The 20,262-nt window shown below is 40.7% G+C and overlaps 1 long non-coding RNA gene across 1 annotated transcript in view; it reads right to left on the reverse strand.

Annotated features, from left to right (window-relative positions):
- Window positions 1–2,302: 2,302 nt before the first annotated feature.
- Window positions 2,303–20,262, reverse strand: part of LOC134298786 (uncharacterized) — a 38,349-nt gene continuing 20,389 nt past the window's right edge. The window contains exon 3 of the long non-coding RNA XR_010005867.1: window positions 2,303–3,180. This is a non-coding gene — a long non-coding RNA (uncharacterized LOC134298786). The remainder of the gene's footprint in view (window positions 3,181–20,262) is intronic.

Here is a 20,262-nt window from a genome sequence, read left to right on the forward strand (position 1 = left end):
TCATCTGTCTTCTAATACAGCTCTCCTTTTCCGCTATCCTGTTGATATTGCTTATGAGCTACTTTCTCAGAACTGTAAAGCCTTCATTCTCTTATTCATTCTAACACTTTCTTAAAACCAGAACATTTAAAATAAAAATAACCCTTTACATTATCAGAAGAAACAAGGGAAATGCTATTCTATCAACCAAGCTGGTATTGTCTACCTTAAAGGAGGTGTATTCTCGGTTGCTCAGAAAATACAGGGCTGGCACACAAAGGAAAATGACCTTCACTGAGTCTCTTCTTTAAAATCCTTTTGCAAACATTATCAAATAAAAAAAAATGCTGATGCCAGGATTTTGAGATACTGCTGCTAGAAATCTCAAATGCTTCTGCAGGTGTATCTTTTGGCTATATTGAGTAAAGAACAAAGGACACACATGCAAGTGCATGATTACACGGCTTTAGCCTGGTCCATTGTTCCCAATTTCCCCCTTGCTACCTCTGACTATTTCAGGTTACATGATACCTGATGACACTAGACTATAGAACTATGAAAGGCACTGTAGAAGTAGACCGAATCCAACCTCTGCCAATTTGGGAAATCCAAAGCTAAAGCATCCTTTTCTTTTTTGTGTGTCAGGAGCGACTTGAGAAACTGTAAGTCACTTCTGGTGTGAGAGAATTGGCCGTCTGCAAGGACATTGCCAAGGGGACGCCCAGATGTTTTGATGTGTTACCATCCTTGTCGGAGGCTTCTCTCATGTCTCCGCGTGGAGCTGGAGCTGGAGCTGATAGAGGGAGCTCATCCATGCTCTCCCCGGGTGGTATTCGAACCTGGCAGCTTTCAGATCAGCAACCCAACCTTCAAGTCACAAGGCTTTAATCCACTATGCCATTGGGGGCTCCAAAAACATCCTTGAGAGATGGCCATCCAACCTCTGTTTCAAACTCTCCATATGTCCTGATTTGACATGGAGAGTCCCAATTAATTGTCTGTCAACCCTCTCTGTCAGCTCTTTGTTAAATGTCCCAGTTTCTTTTCCATCCTCTCATCTTCTCATTGTCTTAAATTTATTTTAATTGCTGCAAAAGTAGGTTTAGAAAAAGCAACTGGTGTGGCTTCGCCTGACTTGTGTATTTTCCCTTATCAATAGCATTTGCTACTTAACCACACTCTTGTGTTGCTTATCCACACGTCTCCTGGTATTTACTTGTGAAATGTTAGAGGATATGCTTCCTAAAGCCATCAATTGAAGGAGAGTTCCTCTAGATTAGTGTGGGTGGTGCAATGGGTTAAATCCTTGTGCCTGCTGAACTGCTGACCTGAAGATCTGAAAGTTGGCGGTTTGAATTCATGAGCTCGTGTCTGTCAACCCCAGCTTCCCATGTGGGGACATGAGAAAAGTCTCCCACAGGATGGCAACACAATGCAACGTCTTTGTAGATGGCTGATTTTCTCACATCAGAAGCAACTTGCTCGCTTCTGACACACACAAAAAAAATCTAGATTAGTAGGGTGGGTTTTTTTAAAAAAAAAATTATGATATTGTTTATTTTATAATAGTTGCATTATAATTTTTCCTTTCTATTAGTAAAAAATAGAAAAAATGAAGAAGAGTTCATAGTCTTCCAAACCAATAATCGTACCTTGATACTAAAAGGAGCAGCGTGAGATGTGCAGAGTTGTATGTGTATTTAATGTGGTGGTGTGCATGTGGGTGCTCCCTAACCGCGCATGCGCATATGCATCTTGTCCTCTTTCCCACTGGTCATTGGAGGTGGGCTTTTTGTTTCACTTGAAGTTTTCCTCCCCCCCCTCCCCCACTTTGCTGCCTTCCCTTTGCCACATCTTTCTCTTTCACATCAAGCGGGAACTTTTGCTCCCCACTTTTTCTCTGTCTGTCTGTCTCTCTCTCTCTTGTCTCAGCACTCCAGTCATCCCACTTTGATGAATGGGATCTCAACCAGTCGGTTGTCTCTTGCAAGTCCCACACAGTAAGGGTGGGGTATCCATCCAATTTCCCCTCCCTTTCCTCCTCCCAACAAAGTGTTAGCACACCTTGGCTTTCTACCATTGCAGCAAGAGAGATGCCAGAAAGGTGATAGATCTCTCATCCATCAGATACGTTGTCCACTGACCACCAAATCAGCACCACAGTGCCACTGAACTTTCACACAGAAATTCCCAGCACAACAAAAGTGGGAAAAGTCAATAACACATTTTTCTGGTTAGTAAAATGAATAGTTTTAAAAACAGTCTCCCATGTGACAGCAAAATAAGATCCACAACATGTGGTAAGCTATTACCAAAGGCACTATTATATTGGAGCTATTGTGCTTTTTGATCTGCCTTGGGTGATAAGGTTCCCAGTCTGAGTTGTATTGACTTTCTCTGAATTCATCCTGCTTTTTCATCTTGTACCTGTTCTGTATCAGGTTGTTAGACAGGGAATTGATGTTTCAGGTACTTGCTCTCCCGTATATACAGTATGCTTTATTTTACAAATTTCTCACAAGCTACATGTTGATGGACACATTTTCCCCAAGAATGAAACGTTATCATGGAAGGCCACCCACTGGAACACATTTCTGAGTTGTGAGCATTTATTTGTATATTATTCAGAAAAAGAACAATGAGACAGGGAGACCAGGTCACATCTGTATCATCAGTGATGGAAAACAGAAAGATAAGCAAGCATGTTCTTTTGTAATAGTCTTATGGACACAGAATGGACAAAGTCATTGGAAGATTTACTGGATGTAGATTTATTTTCCTTCTTTAGGACATTGATCTTGAAAGCGTCCCTAACCCACGCCCAACCCTGCAACCTCAATGCAGGCTTATAACTTCAAATAAAACCCAGTGCCAAGGCTGAATTGGCTCTTCTTGCATGAGAGAGACCCGCTTGCATATTTCCTGAGTAAAATATTGCCACTATTAAGGCATAAACAGCTCGGCTGAGATTTGAAATCCAACAGGGAGCAGCAGTTGTGCTGTGCAAAGCATTAAACCTGCCGCATCTTCCACTCTGTCTTCCTCTTCCTGGGATTTGCTGGGGCTGCTTTGGTTCTCTGAGCAAATGCCTGATGCCTCACAAATTGTTGGCACGGTCTCTGTAGTCCTTAGCTGAAGGGCAGCTCTGCATGTGTCAGCTACAGTCCCACTCATTTCTGGATTATCCATCTGTCCTCCTGTCTGAAAACACATACACACATTTATAGCTATTTCAGCCAAGGATTTCAGCACACTTTTTCTCAAGAATAGAGTAGTCATGTGCATCGCTGAAAGGAATTTTCCCTGCAAATTTATTTTGACACTGGATCTTTTATTTATCTACAAACGCCTGCTGTATATTCACAAATGAATCAATAGCTACATATTATACCCAGTGATGTTTCTGCTTCCTAGGCCAACTCTCTGTCTTAATTTTGTTGTGAGTCCAACCTTCATTTCCTTCCTGGTTTTATTATATATATCAGATTGTACTTTGGCTTGAATCTTCATGGTGACTTATGCTAACATGACTGAGCATTATGGGAGTAGGAGCCCTCGATGGCGTAGTGGGTTAAAGCCTTGTGACTTGAAGGTTGGATTGCTGATCTGAAGGCTGCCAGGTTTGAATCCAACCTGAGGAAAGCACGAATGAGCTCCCCCTGTCAGCTCCAGCTCCATGCAGGGACATGAGAGAAGCCTTCCACAAGGATGGTAAAACATCAAAACATCCGGGCGTCCCCTGGGCAACGTCCTTGCAGACAGCCAATTCTTTCACACCAGAAGCAATTTGCAGTTTCTCAAGTCGCTCCTGACATGAAAAAAAATTACAGTAGTTATTTTTTTTCTCCAGGGTTATGTAAGAAAGTATTCAGTATATTTGTACACAACAGTTTACAGGCCTGTACAATGGCTGCAAGGTAGCACCCCTGTGCATTTCTGCTATCACACCTTAAAAACCCACTGCTTGGCAATGAAGGCTGCGCTGGGAGAACTCCTTCATACAATTGCCTGGCTGTACACTTTCACTCTCCCTGACTAATATGTAAGTATACTGGTGAGACTTAATATTTTGGAGCTTCAACTAGGATGTTGGCATAGTTGAGGCAAAGAAAGGGCTAAAATATTCAAATACATGCCCGTGCAAAGTTGATTTCTATGTTTTCAAATGCTATTGATCATTTTGAATAGTTGAGATTATGTAACCAAGAATTACTGTTTTGCATTAATGAACCCTTCATATCCTTTCATTTAGGGCTATGAATGTCCTCCAGTTCCCACTTACCAGTCAGCAGTCACTATGATTGACAGGGGTCTTTTCCACTGTGCATTAGGAATTGGCCAGATGATGGTCCTACTTAACCTTTCATGTGAACAGTTTCTGGTGTTGTTTCCAACTAATGTTGACCCTAAGGTGAATCAATCATGGGTTTTTCTGGGGCTGATAGTATATAACAGGCCCAACACTCACACAATGAGTTTACATGGTTAAGCAGGAATTTGAACCTTGACTTCAGAATCATTGGATGGTTATACCTAGGCATCTTATCTTAAAGATGATTTGAGATATCAAATTCCATAACAGCATAAGGATGATTTTTACCACCAGCCCCCAGGCTGCTGCAGAGGTAGGAAGGAGTCCTAAGCATCCCGTGGTGCCAAATCCATTTTGGCACCACTACACAGCTGCCCTGTTCTCGTAATAGTGGCAGCCACTGGGCACACCATGACTAGTGTCCGACACTCATCACCTTGTCATGATTTTTGAACAACTATTTTGAAAACCTGGAAACACTAGTACAAGAAGTAGGTCCTATTTCTCAGATCTTCTCTGAAGAGAATAGGACCAGCTTATTTCAAGAGCTTGGTCCTAATATGATTGATACTGCATTTGCCTTGCCAGATTTAACAGAGACTCCCCAACCCCATTTCCTTTTACTCGACGATATCCTGATCACAAATTTACATTAAGAAAGGGGGACCAATTCTGGATCTTCTTGCTCCTGGAGACAATGAACCACTTTGCTATGCATTTTTAGACAGGACAATGACAAGACACATTTTTGGATGATGTAAGATTGGTGATGGTGTACAATAATAGAATTATTAATTCTTCGGTCCCAACATTATTATCATCCAAACTCATGTCGCCATTACCTTGACAACAGCAAAACACATTTTAATTAGACTAATAGGAAGTAGATTCACTCTCTCATATACTCAAATTATGTCATTCCTTGATCAAAATCTGGCCATGTGGCCTATGATTGCAGTAATTTTCTGGAATAAATCTGTATGAGTCAAAGGGATGTCATAGGTACTGCAGTGACTCCTGGATTGCTGATGATATTATGATGTGCAAACCTAATCTAACTTTTTGAAGAACATGAAGGCACGTCTATGGAATTATCTTAAAGAAAATGTAGCATCATCTGTGTTAATGCAGTTAGCATGCCTGTTTTCTCATGTAAATAAAATAGCAGCCCTGAGGTGACTGGATCTATAGGGTTCGCAAAGGAGGAGTTTAATGATTTCCTCTCTTGCCACATTATGGTGAGAGTTCCTTTCCCATTTACATCAGGTTCAAAGCAGAGAGAGAAAGGTTGGAAATTATCCTGTCTATCACCACGTGCTCCTGGTCCTGTTTGGTATTCCTCCACAACTTTTACTTACATTTTTCAATATAATATTGAATGTTATGACATTTGGAGTCTGGGTGGGAAGATTCAGAAGATCAAGTGGTTTTTGGTTTGGGGATAGACAGAGTATAACGCTAATAAATGATTATAGACAGATAGATAATAGACTTCCATCTGGAGATAGTTAATCTCTCTGTTGAAAAAGTTCTACATGTTTGTAATGCTACCACTGGGCACTGGAAAAAAAATATAGTGTCCTTCAGCAGTGAGGAATTTGTTTTGTTATATTTGTAATAACCAAACTAACCAAGTAAGCTGCATTAAAGGGAGTAGAGTGTCTTGATGAAGGAAAATAATAGTACAGTACCATCCTCTTCTGCTTTGGTCAGGCCTCACATGAAATATTGTATCTAATTCTGGGCATCACAATTCAAGAACAATATTGGCAAGCTGGAACGTGTCCAGAAAAAGGTGACCAAAATCATAAGTGGCCTGAAAACTATGAGGAGCAGCATAGAGAGTTGGGTATGTCTAGTATGGATAAGAGATGATTAGGAGGGGATTTGATAGCCATGTTTAAACATTTGAGAGGATGTCATATTGAGGAGGGACATGCTTGTTTTCTGTTGCCCTGAAGACTTAAGATATGGAACAACAAATTCAAACTATAGAGGGGGGTTTCTACCTAAACATTAGAGAAAGTCTCCTGATGATAAAAAATGTTTCACACAGTCTCAAAGTGAGGTAGAGCTGGACCAGATGACCATTGGGGTCTTTTCCAACTCAGTGGTTCTACACTGGAAGTCCACCAACTGGAGCTAAATATAAAATTGTGGTCCCTGAAGGTATGTCATAACACAATTATGTATTCTGAGTTATGCATGTGGAGAAGGCTAATTTTCCCATAAGCCCCTTGAAGGACATAAACACATAGCCTACAAAAATATGCTAGAATACTTTTTTGAGTGGGGTGGGGGGTGTTTTGTGTTTTTTCCACTTCAAAACAATGATCATATGTTATATGGCCATCAAAGTGAAAGGCATTTCACTTTTGCCATAATTCTTTCCTTTGGCAGAGCTTGTGTGAGATTTCCTTGAGAAGTGATGTTATTTATTCACCCTTGCTTCTTTGGAGCTTTTGACTTTAAATGAGCTTGGAATACATTTTCTTAACTCCAAATATTGGAGCAAAAGGGTGGGGGCGAATAGGGTGAGATGTAATTGGAAAATATGGGGAGAAATGTCATTATGATCCTCCAGAATCATCAGGAAAGACGTCACAAGTCAATGAGTCAGCAAGACGGATGATGTGAGGTGCATCAGGAGTCAAGGAAACTAATGCAATGAATTCCTGATGTGGCCTATTCAGGAGGGCATGTTATGCTCTCTGGTATGAGAATGGGGCTTAGCACTGCTGTAACCCTTTAAGAATTGTGCCAGATAAACATTTAGATTTTTTTTTCCACATCAGGAGCAACCAGAGTTGCTTTTGGAGTGAGAGAATTGGCCATCTGCAAGGACGTTGCCCAGGGGATGCCCGGATGTCTTGATGTTTTACCATCCTTGTGGGAGGCTTCTCTCATGTCCCCGCATGGAGCTGGAGCTGATAGAGGGAGCTCATCCACGCTCTTCCCGGGTGGGATTCGAACCTGGCAGCCTTCAGGTCAGCAACCCAACCTTCAAGTCACAAGGCTTTTATCCCCTAGGCCACCAGAGGCTCCACAACATTTAGATGATAGTTCTGCAGAGGGCTAGATTATCAATGGGTCAGTTTGTATACCCTGAAAGATGATGTTGACATTATGCATCTTGCTAGAGGGATAAACCGGTACCCAGGCATTTTCATGCTGCCCCACACTTTCTGCCAAACCTGGTGGGATGCTTGGAAATGACAGATGAGTTTTGAGGGAACTGAAATCATCGTATAAGGAGGTAGTGAATTATTTCCCATAAAACAAGCCCTTTGGGTTGCAAAGAGAGATTGTTGAAGAAGAAGAAGCAGCAGCAGCAGCAGAGGAAGAAGAGGAGGAAGAGGAGGAGGAGGAGGAGGAGGAGGAGGAGGAGGAAGAAGAAGAAGAAGAAGAAGAAGAAGAAGAAGAAGAAGAAGAAGAAGAAGAAGAAGTGAAGAAGAAGAAGAAGAAGAGGAGGAGGAGGAGGAGGAGGAGGAGGAGGAGGAGGAGGAGGAGGAGGAGGAGAAGGGGGAGAAAGAGGAACAACAACAGCAGGGTTGGCAATTTCATATCTTCCCTTGGACCCGCCCCACGAGCCATACATGGCCCCACAGCAAGCCTAGATCATTCCATTTTCCTCTGTAGCATTTCTCAAAATGTGCCACTTTCTCTCCGGGGAGTCGGTAAGCTAGATAAAATTCTAAAGTTCTAATGGTGTAACACTTTAAAATTCTAAGCACCTCATCAAACTGTGAATCCTAGGATTCCGTAGGCTGGCGTGCTGGCTCTTAACTTGGAATCAGATTGTTATGATACTACAGTGTGGAAAGACCCATGATCAGATACTCCATCTACTTATTCCAGATGTCCTTTCATTTCTTCCATGTTTAATGGCATACGAATTTGTGACAATGAATTCAGTGGCACTGTTTTTGCCAATTGACATTTCTCACCAATTTCTTAGATTTATAACCAGTCCTTCCTTTGAGGAATTCAGAAACTGTGTGCATACTCTTCTGTCCACCCTGTATTCTCTTTTACTCTCACAATAAACCTATGACATAGTTTACAATGAAAGTGACCTTAATGAATAAGTAGGGATCTGAATACAAATTAGTAAGGTAAAGGTTTCCTCTGACGTTAAGTCCAGTCGTAACTGACTCTGGGGGTTAGTGCTCATCTTCATTTCTAGGCCCAAGAACCGGCATTGTCCATAGACATCTCCAAGATCATGTGGCTGGCATGACTGCATGGAGCACCGTTACCTTCTGCCGGAGCAGTACCTATTGATCTACTCACATTTGCATGTTTTCGAACTGCTAGGTTGACAGGAGCTGGGGCTAACAGCGGGCGCTCATTCCGCTCCCAGGATTTGAACCTGGGACCTTTTGGTCTGCAAGTTCAGCAGTTCAGTGCTTTAACACACTGTGCCACCAGGGGCCCCAAAATACAGGTTACTCCAGTCCTAATCCTAACTTTCCCTAATCTGATGTCAATCTGTTTAGAACTGCAAATCTTAACGGCCTTGACTGGTGGCTATACTACCTAGGGCAGGGGTGGGGGTTGTGTATATTTTCAGATATGGTTAATGCTGGGTGGTGCAGTTGAACAACAGCTGGAGGCATACATGATTTGTATCCATAATGTAGGGTTTAGGGAAATTATGTTCCAAAACATCTGGAAGGCAGGAGAGAGTTGGAAAATGCTGCTCTAAGCAGTACATCATACACTGGCTCTGTTTCTACTGCTAAGGATACTTTCCTTCCTCCCTCCTTCCCTCCCTCCCTCCCTCCCTCCCTCCCTCCCTCCCTTCCTTCCTTCCTTCCTTCCTTCCTTCCTTCCTTCCTTCCTTCCTTCCTTCCTTCCTTCCTTCCTTCCTTCCTTCCTTTCTTCCGTCACTACATCACTCTTTTACATGCACACATGCAGGCACACACACACACTTTAGTTCTTCAATGCTCCAAGGCATGAAGAAGGCCCCAGAGCACAAGGAAATAAAAGAAAAGATCTCATCAGCATTATCCAACCTACTCTAAAATCTAATTTCATCCTACAACAACATAAAGCTGTATTTCTTCACGCTAATTTTTTGTTGTTAGTTATTCCATTACTACTTTCTCAATGCCTTGAAAGTTAAGACCAGGGCTAACCTGGGAACTGTTGGGGCCCAAACACAAAATCAGATGCCCTTCAAGCTTATCTCCTTGTACTTGTATCAATATTATTATTATTCACCCTTTTTGTGGCTTGCATGATAAGGCACAGAGCTGGCCCTTACATTTCAAAGGCATACAGGTGCTGTGTCCATGTAACTTTTGGCACAATTGGATCCATGTGTATGTAAAATCTACCAGTGTTCCTGCCAAACTGATAACGAAGCTGATAAATTAATGACTTTATACATAAAAATAGTGCAAGCAAACTTTGGGCACCTTGCAACATTTTCTTTGATGTACTCTTTCTAGTATTCAATGGCTTTCCAGAATTTTTTAATTGTTACAGTCCATTTTAGTTAAGACTGTATCATTTTACTGACCATTTTCCTAATAACTTATTTTTATGGTATGTTGTTTAAAGAATCTTACAGTTTCTATTGTTTTTGTAATTACATTCCTTTAGCTCCCTGATTGAATAACCTTCAAAGCTTGAAAAGGCTTCAGACATTGAAGGGCTCCACCTTAGCATTTCAGGCTTTTGCAGTGCTTTTGAGAGTTGTACCATTGTGACTTTTCTTTGATGCATTTGGAAGTAACACCGCATCGTTTATATTCATCTTTGGATAGGTTATGGTAGGTTGCTGTCCAATTATGTAGCTCTCTCTGTCAGATGAGGTTTTGTATTTGGCTAAAAGATATTTCAGGGGGAAATCACAGGAAGTGTAGGCAGTGGAAGTGCCCAAAGCCATACTACCCTCCCACCCCAAAGAGTTGCATGAGAGTTTCACCACTTTAATTCTGGTTTTATGGGCTGGATTTTTTTGGCTGTGTTTGTTGTTGTCATATGCCTTCATATAATTTCCCCAGAATCTTAGTTCAACTTTCAAACCACTGCACCACACCAAACAGGCCCTCTGCATAAATTCCCATACACATGGGGATGTACTTTTAGACCAGTACACAATGGAAATATTCAGTTCATGTTGTGTAAGTGGAGTTCCATCAGTCCAACCCTTTCAGACTGGTCTAAAACATATTGTTAGTCTCAAGTAGAAAAGGGTCACTAAAACAACTGAATTTATCTATATATTGAGGCATGATTCAACAATTGCTTCAATGGTTTATGCTAGTTTGGACTAATCTGAAGGACTCTAGTTATGCAGTTGTGTATACTTGGATCATGGAGCACTAGGGTTGGTAGTTCAGGATCATCCTAGATCCTGAAGTTTTCAGACTAAAATCTGAGATGTAGTGTCAATCCCTGCTGATATCACTATAAGTAGGTTTATATGATAAGATATGTGCCTGCATTTAGATATTTAAATGCAGGACAAACAGGATTTTTCCAATCCATCTTGTTATTTGAGAAGACCATCTTGAGAAAAATGCATGCTTATTTCACAAGAAAGGACTGTTTGTCTGGAATGCGTAGTTTGCTTGCATAGCATTGCCGTTCACAGTCCCCTGTCCTTCAGCTGTGTCTCCTGCTTGGCTCTCATGTGACTGATCAAAACCAACCAGCTGACTCGGCTTTGCTGTCATGGTCCATTATCCCACAGTGATCTCATGCTGAATCACTGCAGAACTGAGGCATCTGATTTCTCCCAGTCAAATTCCAAAAGGCTTGAGATCATTCATGACTGCTGCCCTGGTCAAAGCCTAAGTGCATTCCTGATTATCAGCTACCAGAAAGCTAACCCTCCCATGTAGCTTGGCACTGCTGGGACCTATTCTCGTGTTAGTCATATCCTTTCAAGCAAAAGCATCCCAAGTTCATTTCCAGTAGGAAATTAAAACAAGAGAATGGTCGTATGCCTCTGGAAGTGTGCCAGCATTGGAAAGGTTAATCACTTGCCATCACTGTCCACTCAATTCACTAAGGGGAAACCCATTAATGTTGAGGATGTTTTGCATGTTATGGGCAAAAACGAAGTGGGCAGATGGCCAGAGAAACAGTGAGGCAGGCCAACCACAAATGACTAGAGCACAGCAGCTGTTAATGCCATCAACGGGGAGGCAAATGACCTATGGATGTGAGCACACATGGAGCTGCCTTGTCTTGACTCAAGCCATTGGTCCATCTAATTCAGTGTCACTTTCTTGGATGGGCAAGGCTATCTTTACTAGCCAATGGCAAGTGTTTAACAAACATGGGAAACCCTTTCCAATCAAGGTCACCCTCGTAGTTGTAGCTCAAAATATCTTCTGTGATTTTCCAAAGATGGCAGTGATATACTGCAAAGGATATCAGTTATCATAGAGCTCTTGCCATTGTCACTGTTCTCCTGCAGTGATATATAATTAATCAGAATGAACCTTTTCCTGTATTTTAACTTTCTGCCTTCCCTTTAAGTTCTTTCTCTTGTTTCTAGAATATTACGGTTGCCAATTATTGATTTATCCAGTTATAATGCATTGTTATAATATCAGTATTGTGTTTTGCAATGGACAAGGTGCTTGAGACAAGGATTTTAAAAACTTTTTTCCAGTCATGACCCCTTCTTGCTTGAGAAATGTTGACATGACCCCAGGCATAAAGGTATATAAAATAAATATAAAATCAAACATTTATTGAAAATAATTCAGCATTTGCAAAGCTTTCTGCCAAACAAACTGATTTTCCATTCTGTAGAGTACAGTTGAAACATTCAGAAACCTTTTACTGTTGCCAGTTTTTGCACCCCCAGCATTGAGCTAAGGGGTCCCCATTTGGGGTCAGGAACCATAGTTTAAGAATCAGTGCTTTAGACAAATGAAACTAACCTGATGTTTTCTGACCCATAAGTGGGCAATCTTTAATCTCATGAAATACTTTGAACTACAGTTATCACTATCTCTAACTGCTAGCCATGCTGCCCGCCTCTTTCGGAAATAAGATCAAAATAACTCAACTGTTGTATCCAGAGGAATACATTCCTGAAATTACTGAGGAAATAGGAAACTGTGTGTAATAGTTAACCTTCTTAAAATGAAAAACCTTTATCAGAAGTTTCCATACATTCATGTTGAAGATCCTAAAAAAATCCTAGAAGGTATCCTCTTTAGATATTTGCTAGATTATTCAATGCAACTCTGGTAAATCCTAAATATTGTAGAAGCACAGCAGCTACAGCTGGTGAAGAACTTGAATATCTTCAATGGGTTGACACATTTCTATTTGTTAAATCCAAATACATGGTTTATGCAGTCTGGGTCTAGCAGAGGAATCCACAGAGTTGCCATCCAAAAAGGATATCTTATCCAACCTCTGCTTTCATATTGGGGATAAAATATTAGGACTAATAATAGTGACTAGTAGCTGTCCAAAGCTTCTAAACCCCCTTTGTCTATATCTCTTTCAGAATAGTCCAAGTTGTGTCTACAACATGCAAAACCAAACCACAAGTAAATGTTTTGACTACACACTGTGCAAAGAAATATCTGTTTGCCTGTTTTGATTCCCTTCTACACACTCACATTCCCTATCACATACAGCTTTGGTTTTATTGGAAAATACTAGATTCTATATTCAATGAGAGCTGGGGATACCAAAATCATTGGGGTGGCAAATCTGCTGGATTTCAAAGCAGCTCTCCAAGGTGCTGAAATTATTTGAGGCCTAGAGTTTTAGCACCTTGGGTAGCTTGTTTCAAACTTGAACTAAAATACGCAGCACGTTCTTAGTCTTTCTTCCTGTCTACTATCCTTTGTTCCTTTTCATGACTATCAAGTTGTGTTTTATTTATGAAGACCCCATGAATAAGAGACCTTCAAATCAGCCTATCCTCAACTGTCCTGCTCAAGTCTTGAAGACTCGGGTCTGTGGTTTCCTTGATCAAGTCTGTCCATCTGGAATGCAGTCCTTCTCTTTCCTTGCTAAGCATCATTGTCCTTTCTAGTGACCGGGCTGTGGCACAAGCTGGTGAGCAGCCAGCTGCAGCCAGTTGCAACAAATCACTCTGACCAAGAGGTCATGAGTTCGAGGCCAGCTCGGAGCCTGCATTTGTCTTTGTCTTTGTTCTATGTTAAGGCATTGAATGTTTGCCTTATATGTGTAATGTGATCCGCCCTGAGTCCCCTTTGGGGTGAGAAGGGTGGAATATAAATACTTTAAATAAATAAATAAATAAATAAATACATACATACATATCAGGCATGATTTTCTTTACCACTTAAAGCAAAGGAGAGGCAATTCAGATCTGGAGGACAAAACTGGTCTTTGGCTTTGAAGGGGGAAGAAATGAGGATCTGCTTCTCCTCAAAGCCCCGTCCAGATGCATCTTCATGTTAAAAATCACTTTCTTCTCTTCCCATTGGTATTTCATTCCCATCCCTTGGACGTTATGTGTATGTGTGTATGAACAGGACACAAAAACTGAAGAAATAGCACTCTGCACCAGATCAAAAAAGAGACAAAGGTGGATATATGTCAGATTTACATACACATATATCACTAATAGGTTACTCAGTTCTCTCCTCTTCTCTCTTCTTTCTTTTCTTGTTCTCATTCTCCTCAATCTAGAAACCCATCTTCATTTGAAGCACGTGCTTTTAATTCTTGTTCATCTTTTCTATTCCAGCTTCTTCTACCAAAAAGGCAGCAATTAAACACAGATTATCATTTGAGGCTTTTATTGTCCCTAAACATGCCAGTACCAATAAAACGAGGAAGAATAAAGTGCAGTGAGGATGTTCTGAAGGATAAATAAGGGGCAAACCCTCTTTGAAATAGGGCTGGTGTCTACAAAGGCCCATTAAGATTTTGCTGACTCCAATATATTGCCTTTCATTTGCATTCCTGTGCCGTCTGCCCCCCCCACCCCATTAGAGACGGGATCTGCAGCCAATGCATATTAATGATGCTGCACATTTGCATATTATGGATCCGTAATACCAAGAGTGTAGTATATTTAAAGGAGGGTGGGGAATCTTCATAAAAGCGTGGCAAGATTGCAGCTGTAATAATTTTTTGTATTTTTTTTTTGCTTATCTCCTTTTTAAAGCCTTTTCTGTAGAAATGAGTAAATAATTCCAGCATCTGACAAGAGTTCCATGTTAAGAAACTGAGCAAAGGCCCAAGATAAATGTTATATTTGAACTAGTAGAAACCGTCACATTTCTGGGTGGGTTTTCCACTTTTTATACAGCTACTTTTTAGAAAACAGAATTCAATGGAAAGAAATGGTATTTTAGTTAGGTTTGTTTTCTCTTACGACTATATGCAGGTTTGTATGTACAGTAGAGTCTCACTTATCCAACACTCGCTTATCCAACATTCTGGATTATCCAACACATTTTTGTAGTCAATGTTTTCAATATATTGTGATATTTTGGTGCTAAATTCATAAATACAGTAATTACTACATAGCATTACTGCATATTGAACTACTTTTTCTGTCAAATTTGTTGTCTAACACGATGTTTTGGTGCTTCATTTGTAAAATCATAACCTAATTTGATGTTTAATAAGCTTTTCCTTAATGCCTCCTTATTATCCAACATATTCGCTTATCCAACATTCTGCCGGCCCGTTTATGTTGGATAAGTGAGACTCTACTGTATTTGAAAATGAAAATTAGAAGTCAATTATGAAAATTAGAAAAGAATACAGCCATTGCATCAGAAGCAACTTGAAAACATACTGCAAGACATTTCTGGTGTGAGAGAATTGGCAGTCTACAGAGACGTTGCCCAAGGGATGCCCGTATGTGTTACCATTCTTCTGGGAGGCTTCTCTCATGTTCCTGCAAGCTAGAGCTGACAGATGGGAGCTCACCCCATCTTACGGATTCGAACTGGCAACCATCAGGTCAGCAACTCAACCTTCAGGTCTGCAGTCCAGCCAACACAAGAGTTTAACCCATTGCGCCACCACAGCTCCTTAATACAGCCATAAGTTGATATCACTAAAGCCATTTTAAATTATAATATACTAGCTGTGCCCGGCCACGCGTTGCTGTGGCTTAGTCTGGTGGTGTTGTTCAGTCTACATTAGGTTGTATTTATGCTGTGACCTCCACCCTTCTTTATACTCACATTAGTAGTAGTATTTGAAGTCTGTTACCTTCTTCAATTTTTGTGTTGATTGATAATTGCTTGAGATCCCTGTTGTCTTTGGTTTGTTGTTAGTTGTAATGTCTGATTCTGCTGAGTGCGGTTTATATTTTTATTGTGGTACAATAGTCCTTTTTTTGTTTTGCCCGTGTAGGTGTTTATTGTTGTTGTTGTTGTGGTGGTCATGAAGGTTGGATAAGTTAGATGCTACTGTATTGTTTTTTGGAGGCCCAGTGTAGCACTGACTGGCCTCTCAGCCTCAGTGCCTGGCTGTTTCTTGCCTATGATGGTGTTGATTCTTATTGTTGTTGTTGTTGTCGTTATTATTGTAATTGTTTTTTTGGAGGCCAAGTGTGAATGTAGTGATTGGGGAGGTGGATGAGTTGTGTTGTCAAATTTTGTATTTGTTATAGTCACAATGCGTTATTGTGAGTTTTGTGGGTCCGGATTGTGGTTTTGTGGTGTAGTTGTGTTGTTACAACCGGGAGAAAAGGCTTTTGTGTTGTGTGCCAAGTTTTGTATTTCTGGGGTGTTTAGTTGTGTTGTTATAGTCACGATGCACTGTTGTGAGTTCTGTGGGTCCGGATTGTGGTTTTGTGGTGTGGTTGTGTTGTTACAATCGGGAGGGAATGCTTTTATGTTGTGTTGCCAAGTTTCATATTTCTGGGGCATTTAGTTGTGTTGTTATAGTCATGATGCGTTGTTGTGAGTTTTGTGGGTCCAGTGTGGTTTTGTGGTGTGGTTGTGTTGTTACAACTGGGAGGCAAGGCTTTTGCATTGTTTTGCCAAGTTTTGTGTTTCTGGGGCGTTTAGTTGTGTTGTTATAGTCATGATGTGTTGTGAGTTTTGTGGGTCCGGATTGTGGTTTTGTGTTGTGGTTGTGTTCTTACAACTGGGAGGCAAGGCTTTTGCATTGTGTTGTCAAATTTTGTATTTCTGGGGCGTTTAGTTGTGTTATAGTCACGATGCGTTGTTGTGAGTTTTGTGGGTCCGGATTGTGGTTTTGTGGTGTAGTTGTGTTGTTACAACCGGGAGGCAAGGCTTTTGTGTTGTGTTGTCAAGTTTTGTATTTCTGGGGCGTTTAGTTGTGTGCCAAATTTCGTATTTCTGGGGCGTTTAGTTGTGTGCCAAATTTCGTATTTCTGGGGCGTTTAGTTGTGTTGTTATAGTCACGATGCATTGTTGTGAGTTTTGTGGGTCCGGATTGTGGTTTTGTGGTGTGGTTGTGTTGTTACAACCGGGAGGCAAGGGTTTTGCGTTGTGTTGTTAAGTTTTATATTTCTGGGGCGTTTAGTTGTGTGCCAAGTTTCGTATTTCTGAGGCGTTTAGTTGTGTTGTTATAGTCACGATGCGTTGTTGTGAGTTTTATGGGTCCGGATTGTGGTTTTGTGGTGTGGTTGTGTTGTTACAACCTGGAGGGAAGGCTTTTGCGTTGTCTTGCCAAGTTTCGTATTTCTGGGGCGTTTAGTTGTGTTGTTATAGTCACGATGCGTTGTTGTGAGTTTTGTGGGTCCTGTGTGGTTTTGTGGTGTGGTTGTGTTGTTACAACTGGGAGGCAAGGCTTTTGCATTGTGTTGCCAAGTTTTGTATTTCTGGGGCATTTAGTTGTGTTGTTATCGCATGATGCGTTGTTGTGAGTTTTGTGGGTCTGGATTGTGGTTTTGTGGTGTGGTTGTGTTGTTGTAACCTGGAGGCAAGCCTTTTGCATTGTGTTGCCAAATTTCGTATTTCTGGGACGTTTAGTTTTTTTGTTATAGTCACTGCGCCCACAACTTTATCATTTTATATATATAGATTTAGTATGTATTATAGACAAGGCAAAGCAAGCAAAAAATAACACTCTCTGCCCTGATGAGTTTACAATATGTATTTTAACAGCGATGGACAGGATAACAAAGAGAATTAGGAGAGGCAAGGGTTACACAACCAGCAGTGTTGAAAATAAGTTAGAAACACATATTTTAACAGCTCCCAAATTTTCTCACTTAAATTTTTTTTTGAATAGTTTTAAGTTTCCTTATAGTTTTGGAAACTCATCAGGTTACCTTGAACAAGTCGCACTCTCTCAACCTCAGAAGAAGGCAACAACAAACCCTTCCTGGATGAATTTTTGCATGAAAATCCCATGATAGGTTTGCCTTAGGGTCACCATAACTCAGTAAGACACGGAACAACAACAACAACAACAACAACAACAACAACAACAACAACAACAACAACAACAACAACAACAAAATGGGCACGTAAAGATACTGTGGGACTTCTGAATCCAGACTGACAAAGTTCTGGAACACAACACACCAGACATCACAGTTGTGGAAAAGAAAAAGGTTTGGATCATTGATGTTGCCATCCCAGGTGACAGTCGCATTGACGAAAAACAACAGGAAAAACTCAGCCGCTATCAGGACCTCAAGATTGAACTTCAAAGACTCTAGCAGAAACCAGTGCAGGTGGTCCTGGTGGTGATGGGCACACTGGGTGCCGTGCCAAAAGATCTCAGCTGGCATTTGGAAACAATAGACATTGACAAAATCACGATCTGCCAACTACAAAAGGCCACCCTACTGGGATCTGCACGCATCATCCAAAAATACATCACACAGTCCTAGACACTTGGGAAGTGTTCGACTTGTGAATTTGTGATACGAAATCCAGCATATCTATCTTGTTTGCTGTGTCATAATAAAATAATAATAATATGTCTAGCTATTTTATTGTCAAGAAATCTCAGCCATGAAAAAATAAAATAAAATGTTTAAAATCAGATTTTCAGAAGAAGAATGTATCTCACCTTCTCCTATTCTCTTTAGAACAAATTGCAATCTTTTCCTCCCTGACTTCTAAATGAATGGGGCCCCATTTTGGAGTTGGCAAGAATAATCCAACCAAGGGATCATGACTATTCTTGATAGAATGGTCCTGGAATTGAAAAGGCTGAGCTGTATGCAGGGGGGGAAAGACAGAGAGAGAGAACAAAAGAATGGGGGAAAATAGGAGCTAGAGGATGTGGGAAGCGGAAGGATATGTAAACCATGAGAATGTTGCCTAGTGAGATAATGTTATTTCCTACCAACAAGGGACCTTTTGTATTTCATGGGCTCACTTCCAAATTTGAGATGTATATCTACAGATAAATATTCAAAATTAATCTTGGGATTTAATGTGTTGGACTTGGAAGTACAAGTCCTTTGCTGTCACTCGAGGGGCACATGTGGGTTTTAACTCCCATTCATTAACCGAAATGGCATTTGAGCTGGGAATGTTGACAGAGGAGTGAGAAGGTAGAGTAGATAGGATGAGAGAGAAGTACATTTGGTTGCCGTTTTCATATGAGCCTTTCCTATGAGCTAATGCATGAACACAGTTGTCCTTCCCTTTTCTCACGTCTTTGAATGTCTTTTTTACTTTTGGAAAACAGTTCTGCATTTTAAAAGAGGAGTACAAGAAGATACATTCAAGGAAATAACATGCAAAAAGAACCCCCACCCAAGTGCATGTACATTTTTTAACCACCCAACATTGTACACCAAAATGCCTCTGGATTTTTTCTGTAAATTAATACAGAAATAGGACATGGAAAACGTAACCATCAGAACTTTAAGAAGTGAAATAAGTCAATTCCTCCATTCATAGTGGATGGATTGTTAGACTCCAACAAAGGTGGATCTATTTACATTCCCAAATGGGTTGAAGTCTTAGGGCCCTTCCACACAGCCATATAACCCAGAATATCAAGGCAGATAATCCACAATATCTGTTTTGAACTGGGTTATTTGAGTCCACACTGCCATAAAATCCAGTTCAGAGCAGATAATGTGGGATTTTATACAGCTGTGTGGAAGGGTCCTAATGACTGTCAGACAAAATGACTGTCAACTTATCCATGATCATATCAAAACCCATAATTTGCCTCCCAAACCTGCCTTTGACTTATGCATTGATCTAGTTATAGGTAGTTCCCAAGTTACAAACAGGATAGATTATGTAGGTTTGTTCTTAAGTTTAATTGATATGTAAGTCAGAAAAGGTACATTTGTAAGTCTAACTCCAGCTATATATATTAGTTTAGGATAGCATAGGGAAGGGTGTGTATGTATATATATATATGCCTTCAAGTCAATTCTTACTTAGTGCAGTCTTATTACAGGAACTTTTTATCAAGATTTATTTATTGAGATGAGGTTTTACATTCTCTCCTTTTAAAGCTGAGAGACCATGACTTGCTCAAGAAAAGCCAATGGTTTTCCATATGAATGTGTGAATGCGAACCCATTCTCCCACTTAGTCCAACACTCAATCCACTACACCTTGCTAGCTCTCCAAATATGCAATAATAACATCCTCATTCACTTTGGAACTCTTCATCAAGGGATGCAGGACCTTCACAAAGGTAAGAAAAAAACGCAAAGTAAGAAAACTCTTTTTTTTTAACCTGAGAGAACACCTTCCCTAGGTCCTTCGAGAGAAGCTGGCCATAGGGTCAAGCTGGAGAACCTAGAGATTTCTAAAGAGGACATAATAATGAAGTCCACAAAAGGCAAAGACACAAATGTGGAGGGTCAACTTTATATTATCTGTGCTAAGTCAACATGTTCAAATGCGGCCTTATGCTCAGTAGTGCCTGGTGGCTCCACATCAGTGGAGGAGTGACTCTGTTTCAGATCTTAATTCAGGAGAAGAACTTATGGGCAAGCAGGATTCAGTGCCTTCCAGGGTTTTTTTTAATGGTCTGTCTGAAGCCACTGGTGGAGTTATTGCCCTGGTCTCATGGAGGGCATCAATTGT

This window comes from Anolis carolinensis, chromosome 4 (assembly GCF_035594765.1).
Source record: "Anolis carolinensis isolate JA03-04 chromosome 4, rAnoCar3.1.pri, whole genome shotgun sequence".
Classification (NCBI taxonomy): Eukaryota; Metazoa; Chordata; class Lepidosauria; order Squamata; family Dactyloidae; genus Anolis; species Anolis carolinensis.